Here is a 17,789-nt window from a genome sequence, read left to right on the forward strand (position 1 = left end):
GTCTCTCTCTGTCCCAAAAATAAATAAACGTTGAAAAAAAAAAAAAAAAGAGAGAATTCTGAAAGCAGCTAGGGACAAACGGGCCTTAGCCTACAAGGTAGACACATAAGGGTAGTTAGCCAGAAGGGAGTGGCAGGAAATATTCAATGTGATGAATGGGAAAAATATGCAGCCAAGAGTCCTTTATCCAGCAAGGCTGTCATTCAGAATAGAAGGAGAGATAAAGGCTTTCCCAGAAAGACAAAAACTGAAGGAGTTCATGACCACTAAACCAGCCCTGCAGGAGATCCTAAGGGGGACTCTGTGAATGGAAAGCAGCAAAGACCACAAAGGACCAGAGACATCACCACAAGCATGAAACCTACAGATATCACAATGGCACTAAATCCGTATCTTTCTATAATAACTCTGAATATAAATAGGCTAAATGCTCCGATCAAAAAACATAGGGTATCAGAATGGATAAAAAACAAGATCCATCTATATGCTGTCTACCAGAGACTCATTTGAGACCTGAGGACACCTTCAGATTGAAAGCGAGGTGACGGAGAACCATCTATCATGCTAGTGGAAGTCAAAAGAAAGCTGGAGTAGCCATACTTATATCAGACAAAACAAATTTTAAACTAAAGACTGTAACAAGAGATGAAGAAGGGCATTATATCATAATTACGGGGCCTATCCATCAAGAAGAGATAATAATTGTAAATGTTTATGCTCCCAACTTGAAGGCACCCAAATATACAAACCAATCACACACATAAGCAAGCGATCTTATTGAGAAGAATACAGTATTTGCAGGAGACTTTAATACTCCACTTACAACAATGGACAGATCATCTAGGCAGAAAATCAATAAAGAAACAATGGCCTTGAATTATACACTGGACCAGATGGACTTGACAGATATATTCAGAACTTTTCATTCAAAAGCAGCAGAATACACATTCTTCTCGAGAGCACATGGAACATTCTCCAAGATAGATCACATACTGGGTAACAAAACAGCTGTCAATAAATATAAAAGAGTTGAGATCATCCCATGCATATTTTGAGATCACAATGCTATAAAACTTGAAATCAACCACAAAAATTTTTTTTGGAAAGCTTCCAAATGCATGGAGGTTAAAGAACATCCTACTAAAGAATGATTGGGTCAACCAGGCAATTAAAGAAGCAATTTAAAAATATATGGAAGCAAATGAAATTGAAAACACAACAGTCCAAACCCTTTGGGATGCAGCAAAGGCAGTACTAAGGGGAAAACACATTGCAATTCAGGCCTACCTCAAGAAGCAAGAAAAATCCCAAATACAAAACCTAACCACAAACCTAAAGGAACCAGAAGCAGAAAAGCAAAGAGATCCCAAAGCCAGCAGAAGAAGAAAAATAATAGAGATTAGAGCAGAAATAAACAAAGTAGAATCAAAAAAAAAAAAAAAAACAAAAAAACAAAAAAGACAAAACACAAACAGTAGAACAGATCAATGAATTTAAGAGCTGGCTTTTTGAAAAAATAAACAAAATTGAAAAACCCCTAGCCAGACTTCTCAAAAAGAAAAGAGAGAACCCTGATAATATCATGAATGAAAGAGGAGATCACAACCTACACCAGAGAAATACAAACAATTAGAGAACACTATGAGAAATTATATGCCAACAAACTGGACAACCTGGAAGAAATGGACAAATTCCTAGACACCCACACACTACCAAAACTCAAATGGGAAGAAATAGAAAATGTCAACAGACCCATAACCAGTGAAGAAATTGAATAAGTTATCAAAAATCTCCCAACAAATAAGAGTCCTGGGCCAAATGGCTTTCCAGGGGAATTCTACCAGACACTTAAAGCAGAGTTAATACCTATCCTTCTTAAGCTGTTCCAAAAAATAGAAATGGAAGGAAAGCTTCTGGACTTATTCTCTGAAGCCAGCATTACATTGATTCCCAAACCGGAAAGAGATCCCACTAAAAAGGAGACTACAGGCCAGTATCCCTGATGAATATGGATGCAAAAATTCTCAACAAGATACTAGTAAATCAAATTCAACAGTATGTTAAAAGAATTATTCACCATGATCAAGTGGGATTCATTCCTGGGTTGCAGGGCTGGTTCAATATTCACAAATCAATCAATGTGATACATCACATTAATAGAAGAAAGAATAAGGACCATATGATTCTTTCAATCGATGCAGAAAAAGCATTTGACAAAATTCAGCATCCTTTCCCAATAAAAACCCTCAAGAAAGTTGGGATAGAAGGAACATACTTTAACATCATAAAAGCCATATATGAAAAGCCCACAGCTAATATCATCCTCAATGGGGAAAAACTGAGAGTTTTCCCCTGAGATCAGGAACACAATGGGGATGTCCACTCTCACCAGTGTTGTTTAACATAGTGTTGGAAGTCCTAGCATCAGCAATCTGACAACAAAGTGAAATAAAAGGCATCCCACTTGGCAATGAAGAAGTCAAACTTTCACTTTTCGAAAATGACATGATACTTTACATGGAAAACCTGAAAGACTCCACCAAAGAGCTGCTAGAACTGATACATGAATTCAGCAAAGTTGCAGGATACAAAATCAATGTACAGAAATTGGTTGCATTTCTATACACCAATAATGAAGCAACAGAAAGAAAAATGAAGAAATTGATCATATTTACAATTGCATCGAGAACTATAAAATACCTAGGAATAAACCTGAGCAAAGATGTAAAAGATCTTTATGCTGAAAACTATAGAAAGCTTAGAAAGGAAACTGAAGAAGAACACAAAGAAATGGAAACATAGAGTAAAATATTCAGGTCAGGATGCATGAATAGACTCTTCTTTAAAAAAAAAAAATTATGTATTTATTTTGAGAGAGAGAGCATACACAAGCAAGGGACAGAGAGAGGATCATGACCTGAGCCGAAATCAAGAATCAGACGTCCGACCGACTGAAAACCCACATGAATAGACTCTTAACAGAAAGAGAATTCGACAGCAGCCATTTACAGAATATACAGCACTGCCACATTTTAGCAAACTGCACCCCAGGACATCAGATAGGTTACAGCGATTTATTTTTAAAACTGCATTCAACTCTCTCTTACCTCCGCAATAAGGTATCATTAATGCAGTGAAAGAAGTTAGTGACAAAAGCGCGATCGTCCTTCCCCACGCTCTGCCCATCCGTCTTCCGGGAGACCACGTCTTCCAGAACAGAGGCTGTTGCTCACCAGACTTGGCGTGAGGTTTCGAGGTTGCTGCTTTTCCCCCTACATCATAACCGATTTCAAATGGTGCTAGACAAAAACAGACTCTGAACACCAGGAGAAATCGGTCAGCCTGTGTAAGAGATGGGTCCAGTGGTGCTCCCGGGGGTCCGGCACTTGACCGTGCAGGTGGCAAGTCTGATTCCAGCCGCACTGCAAGTGCAGCTGGGTGTTCCGGGGCCTCTAGGAGGGGGTGCAACGCCGATGGGGATGGAACCGTCCTCCAGGCACACAGCCAGTCACACAGTCCAGGTACAACGGAGAAAATCTCAGGGACGCTTGGGTGGCTCAGTCAGTTAGTTGAGTGCCTGTCTCTTGATATCAGCTGAGGTCATGATCCCAGGATTATGGGATCGAGCTCTGCATTAGGCTCCACGCTGAGCATAGAGCCTGCTTAAGATTCTCCCTCTCTCTCTCTCTCTCCCTCTTTCTCTCTTCCTCTACCCCTCCCCTCCTGGCTCTCCTGCACATGTGCTCTCTCTCTCCCTCTCAAAAAAAGGAAAAAAAAGGAGAGAAAGATAAAAATCTCTTTTTATTATTATCATTTTTTATTTTGGACAGAGAAAGAGTATGAGCAGGGGAGAAGGGCAGAGAGAGAGAGAGAGAGAGAATCCAAAGCAGGCTCCATACTGAGCCCAACACAGGGCTCCATCTCACAACAGTGAGATCATGACCTGAGCCAAAACCAAGAGTCAGACGCTTAACCAACTGAGCCACCCAGATGCCCCTCAAAATCTCTTACAATTTTAGTCAGAAGGAAAAGAGTCTACATTCAGGCCGTGGTGTGGCAAGACTGGTATCCTCACAGGCACACAGTGAGTGAGTGTCCTCTATCGAAGGTTCCACACCGTCTTTGAATCATTGCAAATGAATAATCATCATCTTTCCTATTTTAACGGGGCTGGAGAACACAACGTCCCCTTTGGTTTACAACCCGGGAAGATTCTTCAGGATGGTAGTCATGCCCGCTTGCGCAGATTAGAAGCCACAAAGATCAATTTTCTTAGCCATTTCTGTGACCTGCCTGTGCAAGAGGAGTGGTTTGGTGAGACTTTGCCTGCAGGGATCAGTGGAGTCGGTAGCCTGTGCCTGACGTAAGACACGAGTGCGGGGCCACGGGCGCCACAGCCAGGAGCTCCCGGGCGGTTCTCAGCTCCTTGATGAAAGGCTGCTTTGGACTAAAGGTTAAGCACTGCTCTGCTCACCCCTCGTCTGTGACCCTGGGGCAGGAAGACTAATGCGCCAGATCAAACCAGGAGCAGAGGGAAAATCTTCAAGCTAAGCCTGTGTGAGGGGTTTCTTAAAGGCAGAATTTATAGTTTATAAAAAACTCACTGGCAGCCTCTAGAGGGACTAGATGTTCATTGTTTAAGACCCATCGGTTATATTTGCCATGCACTCAATGACTCTGTTTTACTGCCTAGGCATTTTCTTTGGCACCATCTTCTTTCTTTTACCCATCATTGTGGCCGGTTGGATAATTGTGAAGCACAAACAAGGGTAAGTACAACCAAACTCGCCTAGAAAAAGGTGGTAAGTGTCCTTGCCTCCTCTTGGAAGCCAAAGAGAAGTAAAAGAAAACCTCAGAACAAGCACTACTAGATAATCTCTGATATGATTCATAATTATAAAGAAGGCCCTTGACACATGATGGATAGAGAAATATTCACACAAAGAAATACATGATAATAAGAATACTTTTTTTTTTAAAAAAAAAAAAAGCTTGGGATTTTAAGAAGTACTCAAGTTTTACCCAAAGGAAAATAGAAGGAATTTTCCGAAAGTGTTGATGAGGCCATTGCTATCCCAGTTTTGCTGAAACATTCCAAACAGACCGCTAGACACAGGCCTCATCAAGGCACTAGGAGTTACAGTGTGCCCACTGGAACATACATCACAGGCTGCCAGTGTCGAAGAATTGAGGCTTTGTGTAGGGTGTTAAAAAATATTTTATAAATCCACCTAATTTTTTTAAAGTTTATTTATTTTGAGAGAGAGAGAGAGAGAGAGAGAGAGAGAGCGCGAGCGCGTGCGTGTGGGTGCGAGAGGGGGAAGGGCAGAGAGAGAGAAGGAGAGAGAGAATCCCAAGCAGGCTCTGAACTGTCAACATGGAGCCCAGCCCAGGGCTTAATCTCACAAACTGAGATCATGACCTGAGCCGAAATCCAGAGTCAGGTGCTTAACCAACGGAGCCATCCAGGCGCCCTAAACCCACCCAAGTTTTAAACTTGCTAAAACCTTGCAAGGATTAGATAAGGAAACAGTTTTGACTAGGAAGAGAACATATACAGTGTTTGTGTTAATTGACTTATTTAGAACAAAATCTGGGAGCTCAAAGTCAATCAGAGCAATGTTATCACCTTGATAAGCAAATTCGACACCCATGAGAAACAGTTTATAACTTTTTCTAAGCAAATGCAGTCTCCTAAAAGAAGCCTAACAGAAACGAAAGTTGCTATTTCACGGAGGAGGCCAGTGTAAACTTTTTAAAGGCAGAGCATCACAGCAGAACATCTTAATGATCTAGTCAGGAACTTAATTTCATGGTAAAGCAATTAGTAGGGATTTACATTTAAGATACGGTTTTATCCTTCATAACAAATGTTCTCTAGATGTTGCGGTTTGACAAGTAAATATGTTTCCCTCATCTGCACTATAAATAGAAAGTGAAAGTAGCCTTAATGCTTGATGTTAGCAAAAGCCTTTGTGTCAATAACCTTTTCCCCTCAAAGTTCCTCTTTTACTACTACTATGAGTCAAAAAAATTTTTAATTAGGCTTTTTAAAAAATTAAGGCTGAATTAAAGTAGTTGGGGCTTCTAATTTTCTATTTCTGGACCAATGTCCGGTTAAAACCAGCCAGAGTACACGATTCTTCTCTTAGAGATATTCACAACAGTCTCTCTCCTCCTCCCTTCCAACTACTTCATTCCGACTCCTGTGGCCTGGTCCAAGTTCATCAACTGCCGATCGAATTCCCTAGCCCAGCTATTGATTCGTTTCACCCATGTAACTTAAGATGGTTCCCTCCTATTATCACCCTTGGGCATGAAAATGATTCAACAGCCATTTCATAAAAATGATTTCCTTAGAAATGGTGATCTCATCCCCTCTAAGTACCCTCAGATCATATGCCATTTCTTCATGTACTCCATGGCTTTGAACCTGCCTCCTGTAGTCCCTATGTTCTTTAGAAGTATAAAGCCATGGCATAAGCATTTGCTGACCAGTAGCAACCAGGGATGTGGCAGGGAAAAAGATCATGGAGTAAAACCTCCCACACGTCTAAATAATCCACCATAGAACATATCATACATATGTAATCCATAAAAATTTCAAAACCTAGCTAAACATGTATGTATGTATGTATGTATTTGGCCTGTTTTCACTTCTTGGAGTGAGTGAATTACTTTAAGAAAATGCCATTGGGGCGCCTGGGTGGTGCAGTCGGTTAAGCGTCCGACTTCAGCCAGCTCACGATCTCACGGTCCGTGAGTTCGAGCCCCGCGTCAGGCTCTGGGCTGATGGCTCAGAGCCTGGAGCCTGTTTCCGATTCTGTGTCTCCCTCTCTCTCTGACCCTTCCCCGTTCATGCTCTGTCTCTCTCTGTCCCAAAAATAAATAAACGTTGAAAAAAAAAAAAGAAAAGAAAAGAAAATGCCATTTATTTTCGTGTTAGAAATAACACGAAAGTGAGATTAACAGGAGGGGGTGTTGTGCTTAAATAATCGGAATGCCCAAGACCTTGTTCTTGGAAGCAGCTGGGTGAGTAATCATTGTTCTGTGTCCTTGTGTGGGTGCAGATTGATTATTCTTATCTGGATCTCAAGCTTTCCTCACAGGAAGGGAAGAAAGTTCCTTACAGTAACGAGAAGGAAGCCATGTGACAGGCACAGACTATGACCTCGACAGAAGAGCAGTTTATGTCAGAGCCCCAAAAGACTGACAGAAGTGTAGAAGGAATGGCCTGCTCCATGGGAGACGCAGGATCACACCAGGCCTGGAGGGTTGCAGGCGCAAGTCTACCTCTCGGACACAGGAGACAACATGCTACATTTTGTGGGAACACTCTTAGGTGATGTTTTAGCACGGCTCATTTCATTTTGTAAATATTTTATTGAGTACTTCCCTGTCCCAAGGACAGTTCTGAGGTTTGTTATGTATCCATCAGCAAAGATGGACTCCTTTATGGAGTTTTCATTCCAGTGGTGGCACAGAGACTACAAATTAGACACACAATTAATTAATTAATTAGAATAAAGGCGATGAAGGGACGCCTGGGTGGCTCAGTTGGTTGAAGTGTCCAACTTCGGCTCAGGTCATGATCTCTCAGGTTCGTGAGTTCGAGCCCCACGTTGGGGTCTGTGTTGACAGCCCAGAGCCTGGAGTCTGCTTCAGATTCTGTGTCTCCCTCTCTCTCTCTGCCCCTCCCCTGCTCACACTCTGTCGCTGTCTCTCAAAAATGAATAAATGTTAGGGGCGCCTGGGTGGCGCAGTCGGTTAAGCGTCCGACTTCAGCCAGGTCACGATCTCGCGGTCCAGGAGTTTGAGCCCCGCGTCAGGCTCTGGGCTGATGGCTCATGGCCTGGAGCCTGTTTCCGATTCTGTGTCTCCCTCTCTCTCTGCCCCTCCCCCGTTCATGCTCTGTCTCTCTGTCCCAAAAATAAACGTTGAAAAAAAAATTATAAAAAAAATGAATAAATGTTAAAAAAATTAAAAAATAAAGAGGATAAAAAGACTAGGAGAAAACTGAGAATAACAGTTTCGAAACGTGGATGTGGGAAAGACACAATTTTTTTTTTTTTTTTAATTTTTTTTTTTTTAACGTTTATTTATTTTTTTGGGACAGAGAGAGACAGAGCACGAACGGGGGAGGGGCAGAGAGAGGGAGACACAGAATCAGAAACAGGCTCCAGGCTCCGAGCCATCAGCCCAGAGCCCGACGCGGGGCTCGAACTCACGGACCGCGAGATCGTGACCTGGCTGAAGTCGGCCGCTTAACCGACTGCGCCACCCAGGCGCCCCAAGACACAATTTTTAATACCATGATCAGCATGGTCCCCATTGAGGAGTGCTTTAAAGTGAGATCATCCCTGTGTGTCTGTGTGCATCCTATTTTTGTCTCATTTTTTAACGATGTCTATTTTGAGAGAGCAAGCGAGTGAGTGCGAGCGGGGAAGAGATAGAGACAGATGAAGAGAGAGAATCTCAAGCGGGCCCCGTGATCTCAGTGCAGAGCCTGACGCGGGACTTGATCTAATGAAACGTGAGATCATGACTTGAGCTGAAATCAAGAGTCAGTTGCTCAGCTGACTGAGCCCCCCAGGCACTCTGAGATTGCCTCATGTTAATTAGTTAGTAAATCTTTAAGCTGCTTATGCTGTCTTAAGAAAAGAAGATTGTTTTCTTCTGCCCTGTTTAAAGAGCAAGGCAGGAGAAGTGGCCAGAAGTGGGATTAGCATGGAAAATACCAGCTACAAAATAGGAGTCAACGGGCTGAGGTGTTAGTGTCCAGCGCAGAGTTGTGATCAAATAGTGGCATCTTCCCGTGGTTGTGTTATGACCCAGGACTGAAGGACTTGACGACTGTAGCCAGCCCTCTCCTCCGCCAGGGAGTTCGGTGGCAACTGTCTACCAGGTAGTACGTTTTTAATTGTCCTAAACTTACCACAGGTTTCAAGGATGCTCCTTGTTTTAATATTCTGCCACTGGACTTGGTAAGCAAGCCTGCTTTGGACTTATGTCACGTCACTGATGATTTCCTATGCCTCCTCGGTCCTTAGCTTTCCCAGATTCAGCATGTCTAATTACTCGGTACGTTTGCTCCCTCTGCCCCACGCTGCGTTCCCCACACTCTGTTAAATTATTTCTCGTCTCCTTAACCCCCCTACCTTCCTCATTAATCACCCCCCAACCCAAATCACACACACAAACCAAGCAGAAAATGAGCTTCTCGTAAGCAGAGACCACCTCTAGGCGCAAAAAATCATTTTCAGTTAATGATTTTTGACTTCCAATTGTACAGCAGTCAGGATTAATAGTAATAATAGCAACAGCTAATGTATTTGTTTACAAAATATTTTACCATTTATTGTCTTCATTGACCCTCAGGGCAACTCTGTGAGGTAGGTAGGTCCAATTGCATTGTTATCCCAAAGCAGAGAAGGGTCTGAGGTGCAGAGAAATTCAGTGGCTTAAAATCGTACCAGCAGGAGGTCCTCCAGGAGTCCCGATGATCTTAGGACCCTGAACCCATTCAGCTACCCGGTAATAATCTCAGCTGCCATTTCTGAATTTGATTCTGTACCACCCAGAACTGCATATAGCACAAAAGTGGAAGGTTTCCTTTTTTTCTTATAGTACTTTACCCTGTCCATTTTATTGGTATGTGTGATGTTGTTTGTTTGGTTTTTTTTTTTAGCTAGTCTGGTACATGGGGCAGGTATCCTAGAGAATAGTATGCAATCTCTCCCTTTTACTCTATCCTGAGTTATCAGCCTCTAAGGAAATTACAGTAATTCGGGAAGGGCTTCTGTCCTTACTAGGCTTAGTGAAAATTGTCCTGTCCATTCACATAGACTAGCAAGTTTTATGACTTAACTTTACTGGCTTTTCACTAGTAAAAAACATGTCATCTCTGCATACATTCCATTTCAAAGTATATTTACACAAGAATTTGTGGCAAATGTTGTTTTTTGTTTTTTAGAGAGAGAAGGGGGGTGCAGAGAGAGAGAGAGAGAATCTTGAGCAGGCTCCATACTCGTTCAGTATGGACCCTGACACAGGGCTCGATCCCACAACCCCGGGATCACGACCTGATCAAAACCCAAGAGTCAGATGCTCAATGGACTGAGCCATCCAAGCACCCTGATTTGTGGCAAATGTTAAGCAGGATAAGTCATGCACTGATCACTGAGGAATAATACTGTTAAATTCCTGCATTCATAGCCCATTTAGCCTTGCTCCTTGTTTCTGCCTCTGATCCATTCCCATTCCCATACAAAACAGCCTTCTTGTATATACTCAGATAAAGCTATAAAGTCTTCACTGGTATGATGCTTGGAGTGACAAAACTACTAAGACCGCCCTCTATGAGGTAGGTATCCCTGCATTACCCCATGCCCACATTGACTACCACCAATCAAGTGGATAGCCATCCACTCAGCACATACCCAGGTTGTATTCTCTCAGGCCCATGTACTGGTCATCATCCAAAACCGCTTTCAGCCATTCCTTGGCTAACCACTTAATAGTCACTGCTCCGTGGACGCCCATAACACCCGTCAGTACAACCCTCTACTCTTCCTCAGGCGTGGATCTCAAGTTTGTCCTTCCTCATTCTGGGAACACTTTGCTTCTGACTCAGTCTTCCTCTTTGTCTCAGGGATGCCCTCATTCTAATTTCCACCAAAGGGTAAAGACTAACTGAGCAATGAGGAAGTACTGGGAGGCGGTGGAGTGAGTTAACTCTTTGTGCTTCGATCCTTAAGTCCCTAATACCAACACATATTTGACCTCTAAGGGTACTGGTATTGTACCATTTACCATTTCGTTTATGTAAAATGAAGTGCTTAAACAACTGCCAAAGAGGCAGAGTAGCATCCCAGGTAAGATGAGGGCTTTGCAATCATTAGGAGTCCTGTCACACCCACTTACTAGCTATGAAACCCTCAGCAAGGCACTCATCTTCTCTAAACTTTATTTTCCTTGTCTGTAATGTGGGGACAATAATAGTTCCTACCTCACATAACATGGTGCCTCAGTTAGGATGAATGTCAGAAAGTGTGAGCTATTGTTATTTACATGTGATTGTTATTGACATTTAAAAGTGCTTAGGGGTTCCTGGCAGGCTCAGTTGGTTGAGCAGCGAACTTCGGCTCAGGTCATGATCATGGCTTCAAGCCCGGAGTCAGGCTCTGCGCTGACAGCTCAGAACCTGGAGCCTGCTTTGGATTCTGTGTGTCCCTCTCTGTCTGCCCCTCCCCCACTAACATTTCAAAAAATTAAAAAAAAATAAATAAAAGTGCTTAAATGCTTGGATTTACCCTAGTCCTCACACGCCTCCGGACAACTGCTGCTGCTTTCCAAACTCTGGGTGTTAGCTGTACACAAAACAGAACTTCCATCTTCGCTGTAGCGGAAGAAGGAAGCCTTGTGTAAGATTGTTGTGCAAAGCTGTTGCCCTTGTGAAGCCTAAGTGTCACCACGTGGTGGTAAACAGTATTTACCAGTCAAAATGACTTTGGAAGCAAATGTCGTTTGAAGGCATGGACACTTGTGTATAAGCAATTCTAGTCTCCTGGCAACGTACAGGATGGTTTTAGTTTTATTTCCTACTCTGAGTTATTTAGTCTGGAGAGGTGGGATTTGGTTGTGTCCTTTTTACATATCTTGCAAAGATTTCAGAAACCGGAGGCAACTTATGCCCTCAATTTCAAAATGGAAGCCACTGACTACTTCCTTCCAAGACTGAAATGTATAAAATGATTTGTCTTATTTTTCTCCCTCTGCCAATTAGCGAAACTACAGATGAAAAATGTAAGGAGAGTATCCATTTACATCCTCAAGAAGACAGCGGTGTAAGTCCTCAAACTGTGCAAACAAATCAGGAGAACAGCAGGTACCTAATGTACATATTGAATTCATAACGTTGTCAGTAACTCAGAGCGAAAGTTAGAACAGGATGTGCCTAAGACGTCGCTCTGGCTGGATCACTGGGGCCACCGGAGATAGAAAGTTCTTCAGGAACTGGAAATGCTTTGGTTGTTCTTTTCTTAGATTCTTGTTCCCAGGGGGTTGGGTGATGGCTGTCAGCGCTGTGCTCCGGGCACTGTTTTCTCAAAGCATTCCTGTATTTTTGTGCACTGGTGCTATAAACCTTCGAGAAGAAGCAAGCTTTTGTTTTCTTGTGGAACGCAGGCATTTGGCACTTGGGTGTCCCCCTGGCTCCCCCTTCCCTTAAATGTGCAGGATCACCTGGGGATCCTGTGGAGACTTCGCATTTACCTCCCCCTGCTTTCTGGCTCCCACTGAATTCTCTGCCTCACCAGGTCTCCTAGGACTGCTCTCTCCTTCCTGATTCCTGTCCTCCCCAACAGGGGCTTGTCACCACACCTCATCCCTGCATGCCACCTAGTCAAAGTACCAGCCTACTACCATAGCTGTTGGGTGGTCAACAGCTGTTTGCTAAAGGACCGGGGTGAAAAGGGAAATTACCAAATTATGTGTACCGAAGTAGCACACAGGTAGAAGTGAATATTAGAAATCACGGGACCAGGGGCGCCTGAGTGGCTCAGTCGGTTAAGTGTCCAACTTTGGCTCACGTCACCATCTTAACCCTTGAGGGTTTGAGCCTTGCATTGGGCTGTGTGCTGACAGCTCAGAGCCTGGAGCCTGCTTTAGATTCTGTGTCTCCCTCTCTCTCTGCCCCTTCCCTGCTTGTGCTCTCTCTCTCTCTCTCTCAAAAATAAACATAAAAAAAAAAAATCACTGGACTACAAAATGACTGTTTTTGTAAATAAAGTTACTGGAACACAGCCTCCCCCACCGTTAGCCTATTTATGGCTGCTTTTCATGCTGCAACAGCAGAGTTGAGTAGAAGCCACAGAGACCTAGACTGCGTGGTTGTCTTTACAAAAGTTACTTTGGTTTTTTTATTTTTTTTTTAATTTTTTTTCAACGTTTATTTATTTTTGAGACAGAGAGAGACAGAGCATGAACGGGGGAGGGGGGGCAGAGAGAGAGGGAGACACAGAATCGGAAACAGGCTCCAGGCTCCGAGCCATCAGCCCAGAGCCCGACGCGGGGCTCGAACTCACAGACCGCGAGATCGTGACCTGGCTGAAGTCGGACACTTAACCGACTGCGCCACCCAGGCGCCCCCAAAAGTTACTTTAAAAACTAGTTCACAAGAGGGCTTAAAATATCATTTGATTTCTACTCCTTCCTGCCTGGTTATGTACGTAAACACTTTGCCACCTTTTTTCCAATCTAAGTGGCATTAATCAGGCTCAGAATTCACTCATCTAAGGAGCTCTCCCAAAGTGTGCCAGTCCAAAGTGATGTCTTTCTTTAAAACTCACAGCACTTCCTATCTATAACATGTTTTAAATAAACTGTTACCTTTCAAGACTAATAAGTGCTCATTGCCAAAAATACATCGAAAATAAAAATATAAAGAATATAAAAATTATCTGTAGTAGCTTCCACCCAGTGGTTAGTATTTTAAGTTTCTTTTATTTACATATTGTTTAATATTTGTGAGATTATGCACTGAGAGTATATTCACTGTGTAATACCGAATCCCGATTTTGTTTTCACCAAATGAAGACCATTTTCTTTATCATTAAAAACTTCTATCACACAGCAGTCAATGACATTTGTTGTTTTTTGCCTGTTACCACTATTGTATTCACTAGCACATTCCTCTGTTCTTCAAACATAGTCACTTGTAACATGTACTATGCATCGTGCTTATGTTTTCTTTCTCATGATAACTTATAACGACTCCTTTTTAAATTTCCCAAAATTTCTGTGTATGGACTTAATCAAATGAGAAGTATAGATATTTGAGAGGGAACTGTTTGAAATTTCATTTTAACTAACTTTTTGGAAATGTTTTTTGACATCAAGGTGCATCTCAAATTGTGTAGACTGACTGTTGACCACCGTTTTAATAATAATACAGGAAGTCCGAAATGAATTTGTCACAAGTCTCTTTTTCAAGATTGGGATTTTGGCCACAGTGTTCCACAGGAGCGAGGTTGCTCATTTGTGGCCACATATGGCAGACAAGGAGTGAGTTAGTGTCTGTACCAAGCTTAGGACCCGTGCACCCGAGCCAAGTGCAAGGGCAGAAGGTGATACAGGGAAAGAGGGAGACTCCAAAGACACAGCTGCATGCTGAAGGACGTGAGAATGTTCAAAGATGACGCAGGTACCAAGCGTTGGGACGTGTCACGAGGTAGAAAGGGAACAATGATGGGGGATCAGGCGGCAGTAATAATGGGGTGTCCGGTGAGCCGATGGGCCTCAACGGGGATCTGTCCACTGGCGGAAGGACAGTCTTCCCGGCCTTGAGGAAAAGGAGAGGCTTCAGCATGGGCAGGGAAGCATCTGGACATCATGGATGATACAATGATTTCTTCCAGTCTTGACGGTGTTGGGGGTCGAGGACCTGTTCTCTGAGGCTGGCCCTCCTCCAAACTACCAGCTCCTGTTTGCTTTCCCCTGCCACAACATGGCTCAGAAGAGACTCAGAAACATTTGGTGTGTTATGAGGAACCTCTGTTTCTGGAATGAGGCTCTTTTTATTTAGTTGCCCAACGCTGAGAAACATTTTTCCTTTGATAAAAGCAGCAACGGGGAAAGGTCAGCTTATTCATTAATCTCTCTCTTATCTATTAAGTGTCTCAGCTTATGCAATACCTTCTTGTGCCCTGCACAGCAACCGCTAAAGAAGGCAATAAACACTTCTTCTGAACTCATAATTGGTGTAATACTGTCCTCATGATTATTACCAGTAAGTTCTGGGTAATTCATTTCAGCCATGCTGTCATCTGAATAAAAATATCCTGTTATTTCAGTGTCCTTCCTTGACAAAGTATATAAAGCTGGAGAACACCTCGAATTAAAATGTTGGTCGGGAAGGAAGCTATTCATTTCAACAGAATAAGATGTGAAACGCATAAAATCCCAACTGGAAGTGACCTCACAGAGATGCAAGCATGTGCACTTGAAGATGCCGAAGTGCCCCCGGAATCTAGGAAAAGCTCCCTCCTCTTAGTTTGGGTTACTGTCACTCCTTCACCCTCTGTCCTTGTGCTCAAAGCACACACCATCCATTTAGGGGAAAAGACTGCCCTTGGGCTATATAAATAGCCTCACTTACTTAAAGGACAAAGGTGTTGCCTAAGATCTTGGTTTACCAGTTTGTTATTTTCCTTTCTTATTTTCAAATGTCCTACTACGTTCGGAATGGGCTTATTAACGAGAATGTGAAAATCCAGAGGGACGATGTGAAAAACAAATAAGTCACATAGAATTATACTACTCTGTGATAACCACTGGTAATATTTCGATTCATTTTCTGCTAACCTTTCTTCATGTATGTTTCTTTATACACAAGTCTTACTTAAATAGTTAGTTTTTCTTTTATAGAGCAAAACCTCCTCCTATTAGATCCGAGTAAAATATAGCTGTATCAGTTTTTACTTCCTTAGAAAATAATATTTTCTGTTTATTAAAAAAAAACATTAAATGATTCTGGAGAAGAGGTTTTCAAGAGAAATATCTGAAACAATGAGCTTTGGATATTACCTAAGTTCTATTTCAAAAGCACTTTTACTCTATTCTTTACAAAAACATAACTATTTTAAATAAAAGAATAATTTTATTATAAAAGCAACTGGCTTACTTTTGTATGGATTCAGAATACACTAAATAAACTAAGAAACTATGACTTTTAAGAAGTTAAAAAATTGGGGCTCCTGGGTGGCTCAGTCGGTTGAGTGTCTGACTTTGGCTCAGGTCATGATCTCACAGTTCGGGAGTTCGAGCCCTGCATTGGGCTCTGTGCTGACAGCTCAGAGCCTGGAGCCTGCTTCAGATTCTGTGTCTCCCCCTCTCTCTGCCCCTTCCCTGCTCATGCTCTGTCTCTCTCTGTCTCTCAAAAATGAATAAACGGTAAAACAAAATTTTTTTTAAAAAAAGAAGTTAAAAAATCAATATATAAATAAGTGGTCTTGGAGTCCTTAACTAGTCCACATACTTACGGATCAAAAATTATCTGGTGTGATATTATGGGTCATGCTAATAATCTAGAAAATATCAGAATCTTCCCGGATATTTAACAATAGATTCGCATAGGACTACTGCTATCTACCGTGTAATCCTGGGTTTTAAGCTGCTTTTAGAGTGTATTCTGCCAAATCGACCTTGATAAATATAAAGAGTGAGCCGAACATCAACTGGAAGTTTTCTTTAAAATCATGGAAGGTAGGGAAAAACAGAATAAGCAAAGTCAACTGACAAACCAGAAGAAAAAATTACAACTTAGATCATGGACAGGGGAAACAGGCATATTCAGAGAGTTAAAAATTCAAAAACCATCCCTCTCCATTCCCCCTCCCTGCAAAAGGGCAAAACATATACAGCCAGGTCACCAAAAGAAGAAAGGGAAGTGACCTATGAATATATAAAAAGATCCTAAATGGCTTTGCTTAGCTGGAACATAGGGAAATCTATTACGTCTTAAGCTTCTGAAGAAGTACATTTTTTTTTTAATTTTTTTAACGTTTTATTTATTTTTGAGACAGGGAGAGACAGAGCATGAACAGGGGATGGTCAGAGAGAGGGAGACACAGAATCTGAAACAGGCTCCAGGCTCTGAGCTGTCAGCACAGAGCCGGACCCGGAGCTTGAACTCACCTACCGAGAGACCATGACCTGAGCTGAAGTCGGCCGCTTAACCGACTAAGCCACCCAGGAGCCCCTGAAGAAGTACATTTTAAAGGAGGGCTAGAAAATAGTTGTTGGGGACTGGGCTGTTTTAGAATCAAAATTCCCTGTCACATGAAAAAAATGTAAATTCCTTTTTTTCCACACAGAATGAAGTAGGTCTGTGAGTATTGTGGTTAACAACTATCTGATGCCTGGGACATTTAATTTCAAGAAATTCATGAGACTTTTTTTTTTACCTGTACAACATTTATATAAGGGAAATACTCTATATACTAACTATGGGTAAAATCCTGAATTACAAATTTAAAAATTTTTAAATACAAACTTTATGTGTATTCTTGAGCAATTGTGTTAACCTCTGGCCTTACATTTTCCTTCTGAAAAGTAGTGGCTGGTCCAGCTGGTCTCCAAAGTTATTCCTAGTGCTAATATTCTCTTTTTTCTCATTTGCCTTTTGTGTATATGCAAGTGTAAGGTATACGTTAGTTTAAATCTATGACATTTAAATAAAATGTTCTGTCTCCACCATTATAATGAGAAAGGGATAAAAGATTTTCCTTTCTAAATCTACTTGTGGACTATGGTTTGTAATATATTTACATTTTAAACCTTCACAAGCCAAGAGGAAACAAAATGAATATGTGTTCCTTCTAAGAAACGCCTTCCTTTCTGCACTTGATTGTTTTAGAATCCCCGGGCAGGTAATGGCTTACCACAGGAATGCTCTTGCTGGTAAGAGCTAAATAAGAAGGTCAACTGAATGGCAGGTGTTTACCAGATACAAAGGGCAGTGGCACAGCCCCCAGGGCCAACATCAGCAAGATGGTTGAACCATCCTGTTTAGCCATCCTCTTTCAGGTTTTCACAAATGCCTCGTGTGTAATTCACCATGGCAGCGGAAACCCTCTCCTGAGAGCACTCACAGGCCCATTCCTGCTGCTTACCCCCACCTCTGATCAGCACGATAGGAACAGACTAATTTAGGAGGCCAGGAATCATCCAACATTATGATTTATTTTCCAGAAGTTGGCCTGTGTTTAATGACAGCCTCACACACCTAC

At 42.2% G+C, this 17,789-nt stretch overlaps 1 long non-coding RNA gene across 1 annotated transcript; it reads left to right on the plus strand.

Moving 5' to 3' along the window:
• The first annotated feature begins 4,079 nt into the window (after positions 1-4,079).
• Positions 4,080-17,298, plus strand: LOC147572573 (uncharacterized). Its single transcript, XR_015245920.1, has 3 exons — positions 4,080-4,769; positions 11,786-11,887; positions 14,853-17,298. It is a non-coding gene; the product is annotated as an uncharacterized LOC147572573 (long non-coding RNA).
• Positions 17,299-17,789: the final 491 nt, after the last annotated feature.

The sequence above is a fragment of the Puma concolor genome, chromosome E4 (assembly GCF_028749965.1).
Source record: "Puma concolor isolate L17-30 chromosome E4, mPumCon1.1.hap2, whole genome shotgun sequence".
NCBI lineage: Eukaryota > Metazoa > Chordata > Mammalia > Carnivora > Felidae > Puma > Puma concolor.